The 21,638-nt window shown below is 36.1% G+C and overlaps 1 protein-coding gene across 12 annotated transcripts in view; it reads right to left on the bottom strand.

Annotated features, from left to right (window-relative positions):
- The window catches only part of FOXP2 (forkhead box P2), a 531,392-nt gene that overhangs the window by 127,529 nt on the left and 382,225 nt on the right, over window positions 1-21,638 (bottom strand). Inside the window, exon 3 of one of the 12 annotated variants that reach the window (XM_057550258.1) lies at window positions 21,382-21,439. The exons of the other annotated variants lie outside the window; for them this stretch is intronic. The gene's annotated coding sequence lies outside the window, so the exon portion shown is untranslated. The remainder of the gene's footprint in view (window positions 1-21,381; window positions 21,440-21,638) is intronic. 12 annotated transcript variants of the gene reach the window in all.

Here is a 21,638-nt window from a genome sequence, read left to right on the forward strand (position 1 = left end):
ACTTCTGGCATGAGATACTCATGCAGAGTACTGGTAGAATATTCTATTTTTGTTCTATGCTTGTTTGCTTTGTTCAAGAGAATATGTTAAGCTCTTCTTAAAAAAAAAAAAACAGGGAGCTGGATTTCTCATGATCATCTGGAGAATGGAAGACAGCATTTTAAGTTATACAGTAATTACTTAATAGATAAAGAAGATGGATTCTATGCGTAGGATTTCCCCCCTGGGTATATTGGGGCTAGGCAGAAATAGCTTATGCTCACATAAGAGTAATAGTTCTTAGGTTTCTGCTCTTTTTTTGCTGTAGTCAAAAGAAAATACAGATGTCTCTTGTTGCCTTAAGGAGGTTAGGTGAGGTAGTAGAAAGTAAGAAACAGGCCCGGGTAAAACAACTTTCCTTATTGAATGAGAAAGCATTAAGAAGTGGATGGTGTACAGGACATGTAGGTGCTTGAAGCTACCTGTTGATGATGGGGGGCTACTGACTGACTGTAGTTTGTTCAGTATTTTATTCACCAAAGATTTAATGACCATCTAGTTGTCACTTACAGTAAAGGGTCTGACTCCATTTCTTATTTGACTGTTGACTTTTTAGGCTTCAACCTCCCATTCCCCTATGGCTCCACATCCGGACAGAAAACTTGTGCATGCACCTCCACCTTTGCCACCGGAGGGAAATTTAAAACACTTGTTCAAGGGATCTTTTCCCCAGCTCGCCCCATAGCCATTATACAGCCCCAGCCTACACCCTCTACTATCCCAAGCCAGCCTGGACCTGCTTGCATCCCATTGGTTCTCCCCAGGCATCTCCCATGTGAGTAATCAAATTTCTCTCAAATTCTCTTGGTGTGCTGAGTGTCATCAGCTACGACATCTAAACTAAATTTTGGGTGGGGTTCTCTCTCACTTCTGCAGGATACTATGGAAAACTACTTACTAGGTTAAGAATGGGGATGCAGGGTTAAGTAGGAGTCCCTAACCCAAAGAAGTTAGAGACAAGTTGGGAAGACAAACTACTAGTGAAGGGTATCATAATAAGTGCTATGACAGATAGATGCACAGGTTTCTATGGGAGTATAGAGGAAAGGTACTTGGTACTTACACGGCAGACAGTGGATAGCAAAGTATTTTAGATTAGGTGATAATAAATGGACATTAGTATACAAATAGGTGTGAGGTGAGTGTAGGTGGAAAGCATTCAAGACCAAAGAAGCAGCCTATATGAAGGCTTAAAGGTATAGGGGCCCCTGCATCATTCAGAGAAACACTGATAGTCCAGCAAGGTCAGAGAAAAGAGTGCTAGGCAAGAGAGGGTGGCAGGGATGGAGACAGAGAGTCAGAAGCCAGATCTTCAAGTGCATCATGGAAAGCAAAGTGGCCTTTAGGTGCTTCAAATTTCTCATAATTACATGTGTACACCACCTGACTTTCTCTTGGAGGATTAAATGAAGGGTCAAATACATGAACACATTTCTTAGGTATTTAGAGTCATATTACTACAATCTTGAAGTAGTAACTGTGACCAATGCAGAAGAGCACAAGATATTCTTTTAAATCTCAATGAGGGCAAGAAATAACTTTTTTTCCAGGAACTCCCCTTCCTCTTCTTTCCAGTCAGTTGCTTTCCTAGGACTTTGCATATGTTTTATTCCTTAATATTCTTCCCCTAATTTTTTAAGTACACTAGTAAATTATAGTATATTTAAAGTCAGTTTAGTAACAAAATTCCACTTGGAAAATTCTGCTTGCAAGAATACAATGTACTAAAATGTAACTTATCTGAATTGTATTCCCATAAAGGTACCAACATAAACTAACTTACATTTTGTATTACCAAGCAAAAATTAAGAAAATTTTACATAGCAGGATAGTTTCATCTTCAAGAAAGTTTTGTGGTAAGCTAAATGGAAAAATTTGGAAAACAGAAAATCTCATTTCAATTTTATAGTGCAGCACTAAGAGAAATGAAATAAACATTTTAAAATTTGGGATTCAGGAGAAAAAAGGAATGCTTCACATTAGATTTAACTGGATACTGCCCCTTTCTTTGCTATTTGGGGCATTCAGAATACAATTTCACAGATGATATATTTTTCTTAATGTGATTTTCAGAGTACATCTAATGGAAAATGCCTGGTTAGGATTAAGAGACATAGTACAGATGTTAAACTACATTTGCATGCAATTATTTCTAAAACAAATGCCAGGGTACAGAGCCTACTGAAATGCCTTTCAGGATGGCTGGCACATGTATTAAACCAGCTTCCAATCTCTGAGTAAGTCTATATTCTGAATATTTCAAACCAGACACTGAGCACAGAATAAATCTTTGTTTTTTACCTTGAGGCATTGTCCAGGAACATATGGACATAGGGTTAGAGCCCAAGGATTCAGGGTAGGGACTTGGCATTTCTTAAAGCAAAAGCTTTTCTTGCTCAATGTAAAAACTGCATTTCACGTATTAATTTCAATTGCTGAAAAAGTAAAATGACTACAAAACAACTTAAAATAATAATATGGGGAATAAAACAGAAAGTAATAGATTAGATATACTGTATAGCTTTCAACTTGCTTTGGGTTTTTCTTCAAAAGGCAATACAAAATATCTATAAAGTTATTAAATTTTTTTGTTAGTAGAAATCTCACTTTAGCTGATGGTCTTGCAGCAATATACTTTTAAGCATCAAAGTAGAAGTAAGAAACTCCTGTTCAAAGTACTTCTGAAATGCCTCTGCCACCAACTTTATCAGAAATATCAAAAGCAGTGAGGGTACAACAAGGAAGCATTCACTGCTTTGCTTATGTAGGGCACTGTACCTTCATAGAGGCACTAACCCTAGATGTCCTTGGAGTTTGTGGATTGGGCAAGATCTATAACTACCTTTTGGTGATCCTTCCCATGAGAATGCATTTTTGGACTAGGACTTGAATCAATGAATGAAGCATGAGGAGCCATTGCTATATCTGTTACGTATCAAAACAAAACACTGTATCATACTTTCATTTGTTCAAATTCAGAAAGTACCAGCATCTCTTTTACTGTATGCTTTACTCCTTAGGGGGGAACAATTCAGATCATGGTCACCCCTAGGAATTTATGAGGGGCCTGAAGGATGTGGCAGTTCCTTTTCTGATCCCTGCAGGGGAAGCAGCAGCAGCCCTTGGATCAGCTACTTTTTATCCACTGTTGGTCTCAGTGGCAGCTCCTTTTCTTGCCAATAATGATAAATGATAGACTCTTTAATGAGGAATAGAGACTGCAAGCTGCACTTACAGAAGCTCATCTTGTTGGCAATTCTGATTATCATTCTCTCCCCATCAACCCTTTCCCCCCTCCTGATCATGAGGTGAGGTAGAGAGGCAACCTGAAGGAAGAGGACCAATTATTAAAAAAACAGCACGCTTTCCAACAGAAAATCTCTTACCATTTTATATTAAAACTCTCAGGACACCAAGAAAACCTCCAGTAGAGGTTCAGGACTGCCACTCACTTTTTTTTTCTGTATCGAAAGATAATTCCCCACATTCGTGGGTGAATATCTAACTTCATTACCAAGTCCCACTGTTTTCTTAATAGTGCTTCCCAACAGCTGGGGATGATGAGGTATAGGAGAGAAAGGAATAAAGGAAGTCAGAGTCACTCCAGTAGACTCTTCTAGTGGTAGTGGTGATGGAGACCGCTTTCATGGGGGAGGCCCCACACATCCCACCAATCCCTTCCCTTCATCACCACTGCTTTATCTTAACCACAGATTGATCTGGATTCAAAACAACAAAGACATTCAGGAAAAGGTAGTTTTCACATTTGTCATCCCCCTTATTTTGATCATGTTTTCTAAAAACAAAAAATCTGAGATATTTTAAACAGCAATTAAGGGGTGCATGTTATCAGTGATTAATGGCAAGGTAAGAGGCGCAGGAATTGGAATCAGACTGATTTGAATTCACATCCCAGCTCAAACCACCAGCTACATGACCTTAGATAATGTAATTTAACCTTTCTAAGACTCAGTTTCTTATTCTGTGAAATGAGAAAGCAGAAATACATTACCAGGTATAAAAAGTAAGCCTGAATATAGGTCAAGTGAAAATAAAATCATAAATGCTTTAGGACCTTTCTTTTGTTAGAGAAAAAGAGGCATTGAAAAAGGATGGGAACCTAAGAAATGTGATTTCTCTAACATCTCTGGTTGACTCCTCAGCCTTCCTTTTCACTGGCCTAGTCACCCACATTATATTCAGATATAATGGCCAACAAACTTGTCACTAAGAGGCACAGGAGACCAGCTAGGGACTAAGATAAAGCCCTTTTTTGGGCAGAGCTGTGTGTGTATCATGACACTGGGCACGTATAAAATCCTCACACAGATGCATGAATGAACCAGTATTAAAAGCCTGCTCTGTATTCATAAAACATGGTTTAAAATACCAAAATTAGTGTTTAAACATTTCAAATATTAAAATACAATGGAAGGAAACTAGATTCTATGAGGTAAGATTATTATTAAATTAAATATAATGCAATTTCTCCAAAGAATATATTTCTTGAGCGTTTAGATCCATAAAGATGGAAAGCTGAGATGAGTTCTGAATTAGAAAAGATAGAAGGAGATCAAAAGCTATCAGAGTAATCACTACGTACCACAATAAAGAAGAAAATAGTAGTCTCGTGCCAAAATGAACTCAAACTTACACAAACCTCCATGACTATATATGTACTAAAAATAATATAGAATTGTCATTTTTTATGTGTGAAAGAGTTTACTGGGAAAGAAAATGTCAGATTTTAGAATTGTGTTATTGTCTATTAGAAATTATTCATTTCTAAGCCAGGACCAAGTTTCCATTACCCAATAGCTGCTCTCAAGAATGAAGCTAATTTACATTTAAAATAGTACAGTCTACTCTTTAAAAGCACAATGGTAAACACACCAATTTGACAATTACATTAATATGAGTATTTGCATAATCTGTCTCCCACACCTGTTCTTAATTTGAAGCAGCTGCAGGACAAATCACATCATACTAATCTCAATGGGCACCTACCTGCATGTTCCAAACAATAATGCATGCATGTTATTTTTTGAAGATACTTTATTTTTTAAATGTTTCCTGACTTAAAAAAATGGTAAAAGTTTTGTGGAAGCTGTAATCTTTATTTGGTTACTATTAATTAGTGGAATAAGCATAATACTAAATAATGCTATCCCTTACATTTTTGGCCTCCTCTGTTACTAACTTATGATAGTGCTGATTTTTATCTCTGGAGTTATTTTTCTTAAATAATATGTATTTACATGGAAAAGGATTAAAAAGAACAATAAAAATATAACTAGAAAACTTCAGTAAGGAATATATTCCTTATATATAACTAAGAGCAAATGCATTAACGGAGAATCATGCAAAATCTGCAGATCATCTGGAGATGTGTCTGCAGCTCAGATAATTGTGGCATCTTTTGGAACACCTTTTCAAAACTGGGTTCCATTTATGTTTTAACAATAATACATCAGAGTTTAACAAGCAGAAATTTACTTTCATCCTTTAAAGGATCCAGCTGTGTTTGTGGGTATTCACATGCTCAGTGCCATCAGAAAGGAAGTCAGTTTATTACTAATACATATTCTTGTACTTCGTGTATTTAAATCATTCACTAGATTCCAACTGGTGGAATATAAGACACCCATGTAATCTGTCAACAAAATTGTCTGTCTCTAATCTTCTATTATGAATGGAAAATGAAGTTAGAGCTTTCTAAAGATGTTATTTATTTCCTGAAAAATGAATGAGAGCATGCACAGTAATGAACGGGAGCAATCAACAAAACTGATCTGTGTATTTAGATGCTGTCGACCTCTGAAGAGGTAAACACTGACTGGCTGAATTCTTAGTTCACTATTTCATTCAGAATTTTACTTTTATAAGTGTTTTCATTCTATTAGAAGGAAAAACTACTAAAGAAATTAATTGTAGCTTACATTTCTATTACATTTTCATGCACATTACTTAGCAATTCTCACCATATAAGAGAAAACAGAGAGTCAGAGGAGTTAACATGATTTGCCCAAGTTCTCACAACACTGTAACAGTGTTATGGTCCAGGCGTCCTGACCCCAGCTCTATATTCCTTCCCATAACTCATGGAGATTGATTTGAATGAATAATAGCTATTATGATAAATAAATTGTAGCAAACATTTTTACTAATGAAATAGTTTAAAGTTTTTTTTTTTATTTCACAGTATCTGAAGTATTTCAACTTGTGGCTTCAAATGTACTAGAAAACACTGTTTCAAAAGTGACTATAATAACAGAATTGTCTTTTATTTAGATAAATAGATTGCAAATTCTTACTAAGAACCAAGACTAGTTACTCTAGGAGTATACAAATAATTTTTATTACTATATAATTTAGGCAATAAAGTCGTTATAGTGATTGTGAGAGAAGCAATTTTCACAGTTGTGACCTCTATATAATTATATTTCTAAATATTCCTTATTTTATTTTTCTTCATTAGAAACCTTACATATACAATTGAGCACACAGAAAAGTACTCTAAACAGATAAGCTGGCATGTCATGGGGGGGCATGTAGAACATAATGGGATGAAAACTATATTTGTGTGTGATGAATATGCACATTGTATAGTATTCTAACAACAAATTTCACTTTTTCTCTGAGTTATCAGAATATTTTAACTTCAGTAAATGAGTCATAAATTTCCAAATTTTAAAATAATCTTGCTTCTTTTTGTCTGTGCTATTAAGGCGAAAACTAACTCGTTATCAAAGTTAAAAGCTTTCTGACATGTAATAAAGAAGGTTGATTTTTCTGTAAATATAAGCTGCTATAAAGGTATATACTTTTGCTAAAAGCAAAGCATTGGGATAATAAATTTTTAGAGCTAGAGACGAGTCAAATCCCCTCAGCTGACAGAAGCGGAAAATGAGGCTCTACTGCCCTGCCTTCCCCAGGGTCATACAGTACTGAGTGCTGGAGTCGGTCCTGGAACCCAGAGTCCCCCATATAGCAGAGTCTGGCCTCTTACCTTTACAACAAAGCATGAACCGAACAACAACAGGTCATTTACAAACAGGCTCGTGCTTTTCCATGGTCCTAAACGAAGCTGTACGCCAACGACTGGATGCAAATGATTCTTATGTTTAAAAAGAAACTACAAAATATAAAACTGCATTCATTTCTAGACTGGCATGATGATGTCACGTGGATGCACCCACAAATGCTGGTAAGCACATAGGTAAGTGTTAATAAGATCACTGGGAGGTTGGAATTTGGGTGAATTTGAGTCCTTCATATTCTTCTGTGGTTCTGAATTATTTTTGTAAGCACACATTGCTTTAATAATCACTCAAAATGAGGTTATTTGCAAACTGAAAACAGGACTTAGAACGGTGGCTATAAATGTTTTTCATCAAACATGTTAACTCTTAAAAAACCTTCACTGACATGAGGATTCGGCATGTAAGTACTCTGATTAGTCTTATTAAAACAGAATTTATATTCTTACCTTAGTCTCAGTAATGAAAAAAATAAATGCCTACTACCCTTGGCATGATAATTTCTTTTGAATGTGAAGAAATTATTAAAATACTTTTTTCTCCCTTTTCTTCTTTTCAATCTGGGTAAACTCCCTTTGTGATCGGCTCTTCCATTTTCCCTTTAACCATCTCTGTCATATTACTCGTTATCCTTAGACTCGTTTCCACACTTCAATATCCCTTAGACTCTGGAACTCAGTCCTAAACAAATTTTAAAGAACCACAAACAAAGCCTCAGGAGGCACAAAAAATGAAGAAAACCTTACTCTGCTCAGTTTATAAGTGATGGCTGATTCACTAAACACTTAGAGCGGGAAAAAAAAAAGGCAATTTATTCCATAAAAAGCCATAACTGTCAAGGAGGTTTTTTATTTTTAACCTTAAACCACTGAGTTTTGTTTAAAATGGCTTAGAAGAACGGTTATTATCTTGAATTTTTTATCTAGCCAGATTGCTAACTCTCTGAGGATAGGAACATCTTTGAATCCCCTGTGGTACCTGGTGTCTGCTTAGCAAAGTATCTAATACACGGAGGGCATTTAGTCATGTTTCTTTGATGGACTGATTGACTGAGGATGTAAATTCTAATACATGGAAATACTGTAAACCAGTTTCGAATTCTTACTGCTATTTTATTTTTAGCTTGTAGCTTTTGCACTGGAGCATGATAATTATTTGTTTCATATGAAATTGTATAAAGTAGACTTCTCAATTTATTTCTCCATTACTCCTGAACTCTCTTTTTATTAAATAAACATCTCCTTCAGTAGAATAGCAAGCAAAAAGGTCGGGGGACGGGGAATAAAATATATTAACTAACCTGTGCTCTAGTCCAGCAGTGCTGGAAATTCTTGAATGGAATGCCAAATACCATAACTGCATCGATTGCTTAAGTACTCGTTTCTGATGTAGCTCTTAAGAACTAGTCCGCACTATCAATTAGTCCCAGAACAGATGTTTCTTTTAAAGCAATTTGTATTTGGTATGACACTGTTAATCAATGCTATTTTGACCCTTTAGTGATGGCAAGTTACATCTTAGCACTGAATAACCCATTTAACAGTCCTTCATCAGAAACTTGATATCTCATGCACACTGCTTCCAACAAGTTCTGGTGTCCTCAAAGACTCAGGAATCACTAACCAGAAAGTACTGAGTCTTTTTTACTTTATGTATATGTGTCTCTGTATTTCACAGATGGATTTCAATGTTCTAGTGTTTAAAGAAGGGGTTGCAAAGTGGGGCCTGAAAGCCAGAATATGAGAGGAAGGGAGAGGGAAAGGAAAAGAGAGAAAGAGAGAAGGGGAGATGGAGAGATTTAGAGAGGGAGAGAAATGAATACTTCTTCAGAGGGTAAATGAGCTGTCAAGTACAATCTATTTCCTACTCTTACCTTGTACCTAGTCCGCCATATACCTGCCTGAACTGACAAAGCATTGGAGTCTGATTTGCCTTGTCTAATGATATGCAAAATGCCTATTGCAAATGAATATTAGAAATAAAATTAAAAGAAACCACATACAGGTAGAGCTGATAAAAAATAGCTAGACATCTTTAAACACTCACAATTTTACTACAGAGAACAAAAATAATAGGATTATTTGGCTTACTTTCTTCGCTTCCTAAATTTATGATGTATTTCTCTGAAGAAAAGTTCATTATACTATTTCTTTTGTTTGCAAGATAAAATCCAATTGCACTAATTCCATAAATCACACACTTTAAGAAGAGGATGGACTCTACTTCATTTTAATTTCATTCTGGATAATTACCAGAAAGCATGCTGGACCTATTAGAGAAGGTGAGATTATTAAAAATCATTATGCATTTACAGTATCTCAGATGCAAACCAATGATTAATTCTTATTCTCATGGAGCCCTGGATGAAGTGATGACAAACACTCACAAGAATAATCCTGGTTTGGTTGGGCAGAATCACACACAGCACAGGGACCTCCCATTCTTACTCCCCAGAATGGTGAGCCTTCCACCAGACAGGCAGCCTTCACAGAATGAGGAATGTCTGCCTGTTCTGTCCTCCTGCCTGTCCTGAAGTTGAGAATTTCTGAAGAAATGATTCATTCATTTCAAATATAAAGGATGGTGGAAAAAAAATGTTCTGGTAACAAGACACATCTGACAATCTGCCCTGGCTCCTTGGGAAAGTTACTGAACCCTTCTGGTTCTCTGATCCTCACAGGTAAAATAGGGATAGTACCGACCAATTCTGGGGTTTACATGGAGATAAAATGACCAGTCATGGGCAAGGTACCTGGCACTTGGAACACAGCAGGAACTCACGTGGGTCCGTAGGGATGGAGGTGAGGGAGAGCAAGAAGGGTTTCCTTGGCAGTACCTATTTTTCTAGTGTAGTTTCTTACAATACAGATTACTGCAGGAAATATAGAAAAAGTATGGAATACATCTCTTATCTTCACTATAGCTGGAAGGAAAGTGAGAACTTTCTTAAAGTTTCCAGCTATATGTAATAGCCAAGTGAAAAAAAAATTTTTCTGACCTTAACTTGTTTAAATTTTACCTTCTATGACTATTTTTTTCACTATCCTTCAAAAACACTTGCTTCTGTACTTGCAAAATATGCATATGCTTCATTTATTTAAACTTTCCAGTGTTTGTTCCACTGCCTATGTATGTTCAGTTGGGGTACCTCACTAGTGCTGCCAAGCTTCGGTAGCAATTTCCTGGAGGGAAAGAATTACCTCTGCTTAGTTGACTTTGTATCGTGCTTTACCTAGTACTCAAAATATATGGAGTCTTTAATAACAGTTTAGTTACAATTAAAAATATTAAAACTTAGAATAACGTCCTATAACTGACCTTTAATCACATTAATGCCCAGATTTATGTCTTTCTAAATTTTCCTAGAAGAAATTTTACCAAAAAACAAAATTTCTTGTCACTAAAGTATCTCAAGTCATAAAATCTCTTTTCTTGGGGTTTCCTACATAGCAGAGAAGCTCCCTTACTGCAAAATCTATTGAAAGTCAGCCCTCAACACAAGGGTTTGTTTTTTAATTTAAACAAAAATCTCTTTTCATAGATTTATTAGGCCCCATGAGGTACTAACAGTTATGTTAAATTGTCGTTGGCAGACACTGTTAAGATGCCTATCTCAGAATTCATCCTTCTCTTCTTCTCTACCAAAAGAACCCAAACTTTGTTCAATCTGATGAAAGGCCTGGTTGAATATAATCAGCTTCACAGACTCAGATGAAGCAGTGAGTGTTCATATGATACTGTTCAGGCCAATGAAATGGAAGGAGAAGCTATTCTGTGGAGCTTCTGGGAAAACTTGTTCTTAAAACTCGTTATTCAGCTGACTTGCCTTTATTTGTATTTTGTCTTCCCCTTCTTTCTACCTGGAACATGAACATGATACCTGGAGAAGGGGCAGCCCTCTTGTGACCATGAAGACAGAGGCTATACAGGGGCAGAACAAGAGGCTGAAAGAAACATTGGTCTTTTGCGTCATCCTTGAGCAGCTGTACCAGCCAAATCTGGACTTCCTGTCTATGGAGTTCATGTTTCGCAGGAAAAATAAATCTATATTCCTGAACAGAGCAGCTGATAAACTCCATAGTAAATTTAGACAGTGTTTTAGTCGAAATATCCAAAATCCCCATGGCTAAAGCAATAGATATAATTAACTCATAAAAACTATATACCAATAAATCATGTAGAACATATAGTTCCCTGATAATATTTGAGAAATCCTCATATATCATCTGTATCCTGTACATTTCCAATATCATTTTATTGAGCAGATTTCTTACTTCCAGTACCCTAGTAAAAGTATCATTGATATTTAGTGGGGTTAGAAGCATGCTTAGTACAGAATTATGAAGCAGTATATCTTGTTCAAAAGAAACAGACTAAATAAGGAGTAAAGGGCTTATTGAAAGCAAAATATTTATATGTATATACAATTCAAAAACCAGAAGATAGAATCAGGAAAGAAAATATTTAGGTAAAGATAAAAGGAGAAAGAGTTCATTGTTATTGTTAAATAAGTATATTACATGTTATCTACCCAGGAAAAGGAATCAATTGAAGTATTATTCATAAACAGACTGCCTAACTAGAGAATAGACAAGATGTGTTAGTAATGTGAGAGCAGGGTGGGCTATGCAGCCTGAATCTGGTCTTCTAATGATACTCATGTCTGCTTACAAGTTTCTTTCTACGAAATACAGAGAAGCTGATAAATATCATACCTTCATACTTGTCTCATCAGGTTGAAAGAAGTGGTACCTTGAACTTATTCTGACACAGAAACAGCAATTCAATTTGCCTAGTTCAATTCAATTCTGCAAAGATTTATTTAGCATCTACCATGTGCCAAGCATTATGTTAGAAATAAAATGTAATCTCTGACCTCAAAGGGCTTGAGTCTGAGACTGAGCTAGAGAAGTAGTCAAATAACTTTAATAAAATATGGTATAATCTACCTTTGTAAGTAATACATGTAGAATAATAAAAAAGTATGGTACAGGTTCTGAAAATATACATGAGTGAGGGGTTATTTCTCTGTGAAGAGTCAGAAGACTCAAGGGAGTAGGATCTTGAGGTGTGTGTAAAGGTTTGGCAACCAGATAAGAGGGCGTGGGGCTGACATTCTAAACAGATGGAGAAATAGGAACAAAAGCAAATAGGTGTCAAACTTCTAATAGTTCATGATGCCATACAGAGTGCCTAGTATATAAGAAGTGAACTACAAACATTTGTGAATGAATGAATAAGTGAATAAACAGCATGTTCAATAAGCAGTGAGGATTAAATCATGGTTATAAAGTAACAGGTGTATGATAATTTATAGCCTTCTGTGCCATGCTGAGAGGTTGAAAAACAGAGTGATTTTCACATTATGGCAGAGGAATATGGCCCAATCAAATTAAAAGGGTTTACAGCTGGAGACTGTAGAACAGAATTCAGAAAAGTTAACAAAAACAAGTGTGGGGAGAGATAAATAATTTCAGTCTGAGACAAGTTGATCTGGGTTGAGATGCCCAGTAGGCAATTGAAATAAACACTCCTTGAGCCTAGGAGAAAGGAGGAATTTCATAGGGCTATAGACTAGCACTTGTCTATGGACTCCACGCATTCATGCAAAATGTACCATGGGGCTTCTCTGGTGGCGCAGTGGTTGAGAACCTGACTGCCAATGCAGGGGACACGGGTTTGAGCCCTGGTCCGGGAAGATCTCACATGCCGCGGAGCAACTAAGCCCACGTGCCACAACTAAGGAGCCTGTGCTCTAGACCCCGCGAGCCACAACTACTGAGCCCACGTGCCGCAACTACTGAAGCCTGTGCGCCTAGAGCCCGTGCTCCGCAACAAGAGAAGCCACCACAATGAGAAGCCCGTGCACCGCAAGGAGGAGTAGCCCCCACTCGCCACAACTAGAGAAAAGCCTGTACGTAGCAACGAAGACCCAGCGCGGCCAAAAGTAAATAAATTAATTAATTAAAAAAAAATACTATGTACCAGACACTGGAAATGTGAAGATGAATGGGATAGTCCTGGCCTTCAAGGAACTTATAGTAAATATGATTCAGTGTGATACATGCAAGAACAGAAGTATACCTAAGACATAGAAATAATACATAGATAGGAATAATTAATTCTACACTGTGTGTGTGTGGCAGGTGAGGGTTTCAAAGGAGGCTTCATAGAGTACCTGACAGTGATGATTTAAAAGCTTCACAGAAGTTTTCCAGATGGAAAGGCAGAGAAGGGCATACTGACAAAAGAGAAGGGCAAGGTCACCTGTATGGAGACATGAAGCAATTTTGGAGGAACCATAAGTAGTTTGACACTGCTGCTCATATAATATGTAAAAACTGGGTGGCGGACAATGAGATCAGCTTGCAGGACCACTGCACGGGACAGCTATCTTTGAAGACAATGAGTTTTTTTTCCTTAAGGTTTCTAATATCTAAAGGAAGGCCAATTGGGCATAGCGGACATATACTGAGGACTTTAGAAAGCAGACATTATTTTTTAAAAAGTCAAAGATAAGATCTTATAATTGTACCTGAGAACTAAGGATAGTAAAAATAAAATTCTCACAATGTTGTTGAAAATGCCCCTGGAAAGAAGGAACAGAGAGAGGTATCTCAAGAAACCCGCTCAGGGACCTTTTTAGTTAGCTCAGATTTAAAGACATATATAAAAAACAAGCAAACAAAACACAAGACTCAGATTCAAAGACTGCTGAGTCTGGAAGGAAACTGAGATATCACTAGTTTACAGTCATTTAATTCTGTAGGTTGGAAAACTGAGTCCCTGAGAGGGACAATGACAGTATATTAATAAGAATTCAGACTCAGTACTTTTTATTACAGGGAACCACTCTCCTGTTGCAGAAGAGTTGCAGGGTGCCTACATACTACTCTATAGACCAGCTGCACTAGAATCTCGAGAGTTTAAAATATTTTGATTTTCTAAGATCCCATCCCCTCAAATTTTAACTCAATATTCTTGGATGAACCCAAGATTCTCCATTTTTAAAAGATTTTCAAGTAATTTCTTAGATTTAAAAACTATCACTAGCCTAAGTGAACTCTAAGACTATGTAGGGGAGTGGCGATGGTTATTGATGAAGGGAAATCAATTCTCCTGGAATAAAACAAAAAGTGTAAACGATGCCCACACTTTTGAGAAACTAGAACTCTAAACGTATTTTAATCACCAATGAATATGTTTTAAATGTCTAGGGGTTTCCCTGGTGGCTCAGTGGTTAAGAATCCGCCTGCTAATGCAGGGGACACGGCTTCGATCTCTGGCCCAGGAAGATCCCACATGCCGCAGAGCAACTAAACCCGTGCGCCACAACTACTGAAGTTCACGTGCCTAGAGCCTACGCTCTGCAACAGGAGAAGCCAAGGCAACGAGAAGCCTGCGCACCGGAATGAAGAGTAGTCCCCGCTCGCCGCAACTAGAGAAAGTCCGTGCACAGCAACAAAGACCCAACAGAGCCAAAAAAATAATAATAATAAATAAATAAATTTATAAAACAAAAATGTCTATTACATGCTTGGTTCTATGGGAAGAAGGTGGAATAGAGAGAATGATTTTCTCCTTTGAGGTTGTTTGTTTTTACAAGGATATTTTATTGAAGAATTTACTCCAGTTTTTCTGTGAGACAACAAATTTTCCTCATGTCAGCACATCATAATGTTGAATGTGTTCCTTGGTTTGTCACTTTAGAATGTGCAGTAGCACTAGCAATAGAAGATATCAAAGTGGCAGCTTTTACAGCAATGCAAGTGTTAGCATTAGAAGTGTTAAGAATTTATATACTGTGCAAAGGAATTGTCTGTTTGTTTTGTGTTATCAAGATGCTTAACTACTAGGTCCTGCAGGTTTTATGCTTACGATGATAGAACAATAAAAAATCGGCATGATCAAACAAATCCTTTCTTTTTAAATAACCACCAAAAACTTTTAGCCAAGCTGGATGTGATTCAAGACCTTCAACTGTGAACTGAATCTAAACAGAGGCTCCCTAATTTGAGGGATAAAATACCAAGCTCAGAATGTCGGGGCCAAACCAGTCGACAATCAATGGTTACTAAAATAAAGCTTCTACTCATTACTGAACTTCTACGGGGTCTCTTCATACCCCAGACACAGCCTTCCCCCATGCCTTTCAAAAACGTCCCAGGCAACTTTTACTGTGAAAGAATAGCCCAGGTTATCTACTGATGTTATTGGATATTTACAAGTAAGAAGGACGAAAATATTAACATTAATATTGAGTGCCTCTCTCAATTCTTCAAATAAAATATCAGCAGAGAAAGTACGGGGAACTTGTTTGTTCACTTTAGATTTTCCTCATTGATGCTACATTGCAAGATCCTAAAATTCACTGATGTTGAGGATTGGTCTGATTATTTTCCAATTACCCCAAAGTTCCAAGACATTACACCTGTGGAATTTGTCAAGCCATGAAACTAAATCAAGCATGCTGGGGGGCTGATCTAGTCTTTAGATTGCTGACTCTCACACACACAAACTACCTCCTCCACTCCTGTGGTTCCTTCCATCATAAATATAGCTTTGCTGTTCTCTACCTGTTCTCACTGACGTAGAAAAACCGGCGATGTGAAAAAAACTGTTTCATTAAAATAAACGGACATTAATCAAGAGGTAAATTTTACTGAAAGTTGGGAAGTTAACTTGTGTTACACTCTGCACGTGACGATGGTAATTTGATTCAGAGTAAGGACAGTCTTTGGAAGAAAGACTGCACAGACCTCTCATGTTTTTGAACTGGAAATTTCTTGAATTTGAGGGTTCATGAAGATCTCAGGCTGCATACCCTGTGAACGTCAAGGGTCTACTATAATTAGTTCTCATGAGTGGTTTCATCCTCATCTAATCAGAGAACATAATTTTCATCTTAAAATACCTACTACACTATAGCAATTTATTAACATTTATTAAGTGCCTTTGGGAAAAATAACGTAGTGACCAACCATAATTTAACTTAAAAATCATGTTAGATTCTTATGATGAGCTTATATGCTTTTCATATTAAGGTACAGTGACAAATATTTTTGAAAGAACAATTCATTACACTTTTGTTTGATCATTTCAAATGCCGTGCTTCCAGATTCACTGTTATTAAAAGTATCATGCACACCCTAAGATCTGTTTAGAAAAACTGGCCATTTAATACAACCATCCCAAGCAATTCTAGTTTGAATTTCTTAATAAGTTTTCTGGGAAGTCTGGCAAAAGGATTTAAGGAAGGAAGGATAAAACCATTTTGATGGTTGACTTTGAAAGAGCCACCTATACATGTCATCAGTAACAGGAGATTTCTCACACTATATGAAATGCTTCAGGTCCTCCTAAGTATCTGAGATATTCAAGGGTAAAGCTGCTTTCATACTAAAACTACAATGTAAAATAGCATAAAAGAAACTATTCTATTCTTGGGGCAAGATAAGAACTAAAATATTGGATACTGGATTTTAAGAAGTCACATAGTTTTACTACTTTGTTAGTAAAATGATATGCTAGAATACCTTTTAGGTTCAAGATAGAATTAAATAATTAAGGCACTTAAAGTTATTCTTTTCTCAATATGGGGCCTGAAGGGACAGAGATTAAGTTAAATGGACAAGATTACATGATGAGAGGAAAGAACGGAATGGCAAAGGAAGAAAAACTACAGTGGAAAAGGTGAAGGTAGCAGAGAAATTTTAAGAAAACCAAGTAGAAATGGAGAATGCAGGATTATAGATATGAATAGAATCCACAGAGGAAACACAATGCATCTTAAATGTAAGTGAATTTCAAAATAATTTCACTTTTTGTTTTTAATCATGTACTGACACTGTTCTTCACTTTGTCATTCAATTTAGCTTGTACAACACCTCCAAACATCTTAAGGTAAAATTCGCAGCCTAAGTCTTAAATCCTATGGAGAGCTCCCTTAACAATATTAATGTTCTATTTCTTTCTTCCTCTTACTTTAGTTAAGGAAGAGAAGTCAAGGGAATATATACTTAAAATCCTAATGGATTACAGAAAGAGGCAAGTGCTTGGGTAGCTAAGAAAAGAGAAAATGTGACCTCCTAGAAAGCAGTTTTCTCCCAGATTTAACTTATGGGAACTCAGTATTATATATGCAATATACATTTGCTTATATGATTGGAAACACAGCAATCAGGGAAGTAAAAGTACATTTATCATCTATCTTCTATTTAACATGTATATTAAAGTAAGGTTTTTTCCATTCATTAATGATAATATTAGCATTGCAGATCTTGAGTTACTAGCAAATGATAAAAAGAGGAGGGTTAGAAATTATCAGTGTTGCAGTTCAACAGTGCATGTATGAAAATGCTCATCCTCATGGTCACTGTTTGATGTGGTTGACAAGCTCTGTGTTTTAAAAACTCTCCCTTTCCTTGACCTTATTCAATAGAGTAAAAGCTAATTTGATTCTTCTTTCCCCCTCTTTACTTTCGTCTGTTTCTTTTTCCTCTTGCTTTAAAAATTGTCGATGTTAGTGAGCTCCTCTTTAGATTATCTTTCTCAGAAATCTCCTCTGCTTTCGTGGATTCATCCATCACTTCTGGATTATTTCACAAATATTTGTCTCTAACTCTGACCTCTCTGCCAAACTCTAATTTTCTAAAAGCTTGCTCTTTCCATTTACTTTCATGCCATCACCTCAAACTCAACATTTCTAAAGCTCAATTCATGAAATGCCAGCCTCAATAATTTTTTAAAGATTACCTTATTCCAGATCTCTCACAACTCCCTTCCCCCAAAGCATCCTCCAGATGCACCACTGTTGACTAGATCTCCACACAATACACTGCTTTCATTGTGTCACTTCCTCATCAAAAACCTTTAACAACCTCTGCTGCCTAAATCACAAAGTACAGACTCATTAGCTTGACATGTCAGGCTGTATACAACTGGCTATGTATACGTCTAGCCCTCCAATCCATTCGTTATTCCTCTAGTGTGACATCTCTATGCTGGTCAAAACAAACTACTTACTCTTGCCTAACCAGACCTCACCATTTCCCATCTCTACATCTTTGATGACATCTTTTGAAAATGTCTCCATCAAAAATTGTCCTTTACTTTCTCTATCTACCAAATTCCCTCTCTTTAAGCCTAAAATAAATGCTACCTCTCCACAAAGCCTTCTCTGATCACTTGACCCTGAATTAATAATTTTCTTTTTAAAATGTGTATAGCCTCAAAATCACTAATCATCAGGAAAATGAAAATCAAAACCACAATGAGATATCATCTTACACTTGTCGGAATGGTTATCAAGAAGACAGGAAATAGTAAGTGTTGGTGAGGATGTGGAGAAAAGGCAATCCTCATACACTGTCAGTGGGAATGTAAATCATGGCAGCCACTATGGAAAACAGGATGGAGGCTCCTCAAAAAATTAAAAATAGAACTACCACACAATTCAGCAATTCCATTCCTGGGTATTTATCCAAAAAAAGAAAACATGAATTCAAAAGGTTATATGCACCACAGTGTTCATAGCAGCATTATTTATAATAGCCAAGCTATGGAAACAACCGAAGTGTCCACTGACAGATGAACAGATCAAGAAGATGTGATTATGTTAGCCATAAAAAGAATGAAATCTTGCCATTTGTGACAACATGGATGGACCTGGAGGGTATTACACTTAGTGAAATAAGTCAGAAGGGAAAGACAAGTACTGTATATTTTCACTTACATGTGAAATCTAAAAAACAAAACAGATAAATATAACACAACAGAAACAGACTCATAGATACAGAGAACAAACTAGTGGTTACCAGAGGGGAGAGGGGTAGGACGAAGGGTCAAAGAGGTGACTGGGATTAAGAGGTACAAACCACCAGTTATAAAATAAGTAAGTTACAAGGATGCAATGCACAGCACAGAGAATATTGTCAATACTTTATAAAATAACTTTGTATGGTGTGTAATCTATAAAAAAAAATCAAATTACTATGTTGCACATCTGAACCTAATATGATATTGTAAGTCAACTATACTCAGTAAAATAAAGTAAAATACTTTTAGCACTTTCTGCTTTTCTGATTCCCATAGCACAGCCACTGTGCCCTGATATTTGTGTGCAAGTATTACTGTCTCCTCAACCAAATCATAAGTCCCTGAGGATATTACACATAAATACTCAGTTTTCACTGAATGAATGAAGCTTTTTCCCCCTCCAGCCTCCTCACACTCTCCACTCAACACTATCTCCCCCTCATTCATTGTTCCAGCAGGTATTTACTGAGCTCTATTTTTCACTAGGCACTGTGTTAGGCACTGGAAAATGAGCAGGACATGCATGATCCCTGCTGTCACAGAGCTCACAGTCTAGCAGGGAAGACAAACATTATAAGTTTATGTGTGGCAAGTGTGACATATACATGGTGTGGAGGCCTATAACAGGGGGACATACTCTAGTAGTACCTAAAACACTCACTGTTGCTTTCTCATAAATTAGGCACACTTCATATCATAGTGAATAGTGAATTGTGACAATTATGACCAAGTGGAAGGTAACATATTAGAGAATATTTATCATTACCTTGGATTAAATATAAATTTCCTGGAGCTGAGCATAACAGAAATTATTTATTAATTCATTATAAGTGCAAGGATTTATGCTAGCTACTTTATATAGTATTCTTTTTTGTCTTCACAACAATCTGGCAAGGTGGGTATCCTTATTCCTATTTTAGAGATAAGGAAACAGGCTTCAAGAGATCAAGTTACTCTACCCAAGGTCCTACTAATTGAGGGCAAAGATAGGCTTCAGACCCCAAAACATATGTTCTTTGTCCTCCATGCCATGAGTAGATCGTTCACAAGTTTTCCACACAAGCACACTTAGCAACGATGCACTGGATGTCCCAGACCCTCCTCCACAGGGTGTCAGCCCTGTGCATCTGGCTACAGGTGGCAACATCATAATATTTTAAGAATGATTTTATTCTGTAACATTCCTACAAGACTGTCCATTTCACGCTGCCTTTTAAGAAATGTTCTTTACTGGAATGGGACAATGAGGACCACACAAGGCATAGTCTGTCCTTGTTAGTGGTTTTTAAATTAAGCTCTTTTTAAAATTTATGATATAAAAATATAATACTGCTTATTTTTCTGATATACAGAAAATATAGATAGCAAAAAACAGCTTTTAAAAATTCTTTCTAAGTTTTCTGCATCACAGTAGATTGCCCTACTCAAACCCATATTGCAAATTTCTTGCTTATGTTGCTTTCAGTATTTGGAACAAAATGTGTTTTAGTTTCTCTCTAATTCTTATAACTAGAAATCAAATATTAATGTTGGAAAGGAAATATTCAATTTCATTCTTTACTACTGCATGAATGGACTTTAATAATTTCCTAAAACATATTTATCAGTGTCCAATTCTATTACCCACAGAGTTAGTATTTTAACCCAGGATAAATATTTCATTATTTATACATTTTATACTTTATTTTTGATTTTTTTCCCCTGGAACATGAAATTTTAGAAATGCTGATTAGTTTACTGCAGAATTTCTTGTTTTGTTGGACAATGCTAATTTTAACAATTTGGAGTGAAGTAGAGGATGGTAGAAACTTGTTAAATTGTATTATATCACAACATATTTTAATGTAGTTTATTAAGTAAATACATGGTAAAATAACTCCTTGTGTAACTTAGATTTTCCCTAAAAGCAATTTATAAAATTATTTCAAGGCATTAAACAAAACTTCCATAGGTGTTATATAAAATGATACTTGCACCATGGTTTTCAAACATATGGGATTTGATACTTTGATTCCAAAGCATTATTTTTGGCTATGGTATGTTAATAAAGTGCTTTGTAACTGAAAACAAATGAATAGACAAACATAATCCTTAATGCATAAGCTAACATCCAAGATACAGCTTTTCCTGAAACATTAAGATGCCTATCACTTAGTTCAAAAAAAAAAGTGAAATAAATTTTTAACCACAGAATATTATATTTTGTCCATCAGGTATCCCAATGTCTTTATTTTAAAGATGTTGAGTGACTTCCTCAAGCTTATATAACTAGTTTGTGGCAGAGTCAGAATAAGACCCCTAGGTTTAATTCACTTTTGCTTTTTACTATTCCATTCTTGAACTATTTAAAACAGAATTATAAAAAAAAAAAAAAATTACCTATTGGAAAAGAGAACCTTATATAAGATATTAACCTACAACGAAGGAAGTGATTACAACGCTATATACTAATATTCATCTAAGATAGCAAAGCAATGGCATTTACCTTAAATTTACGTCTCTGCTCTGCACAGCTGTTGAAGAACCACAAGTCTGTCTCATGGCTGTAAATGTAACAAGAACAATAATGCGACCAATTTTCATACCTAAACTAAATTAAGTAGATTTGTCATAGGCTAGAAAATTGATAATGTATTTTACAAAAAGTTTTAAAATTACAGATTATGGAAGTGTGCATGTATGTATATGCAAATGCATTTGTGTGTGTGTGTGCACATACGTGTGTGTGAATTTACTCTTTTT

The sequence above is a fragment of the Balaenoptera acutorostrata genome, chromosome 7, assembly GCF_949987535.1.
Source record: "Balaenoptera acutorostrata chromosome 7, mBalAcu1.1, whole genome shotgun sequence".
Classification (NCBI taxonomy): Eukaryota; Metazoa; Chordata; class Mammalia; order Artiodactyla; family Balaenopteridae; genus Balaenoptera; species Balaenoptera acutorostrata.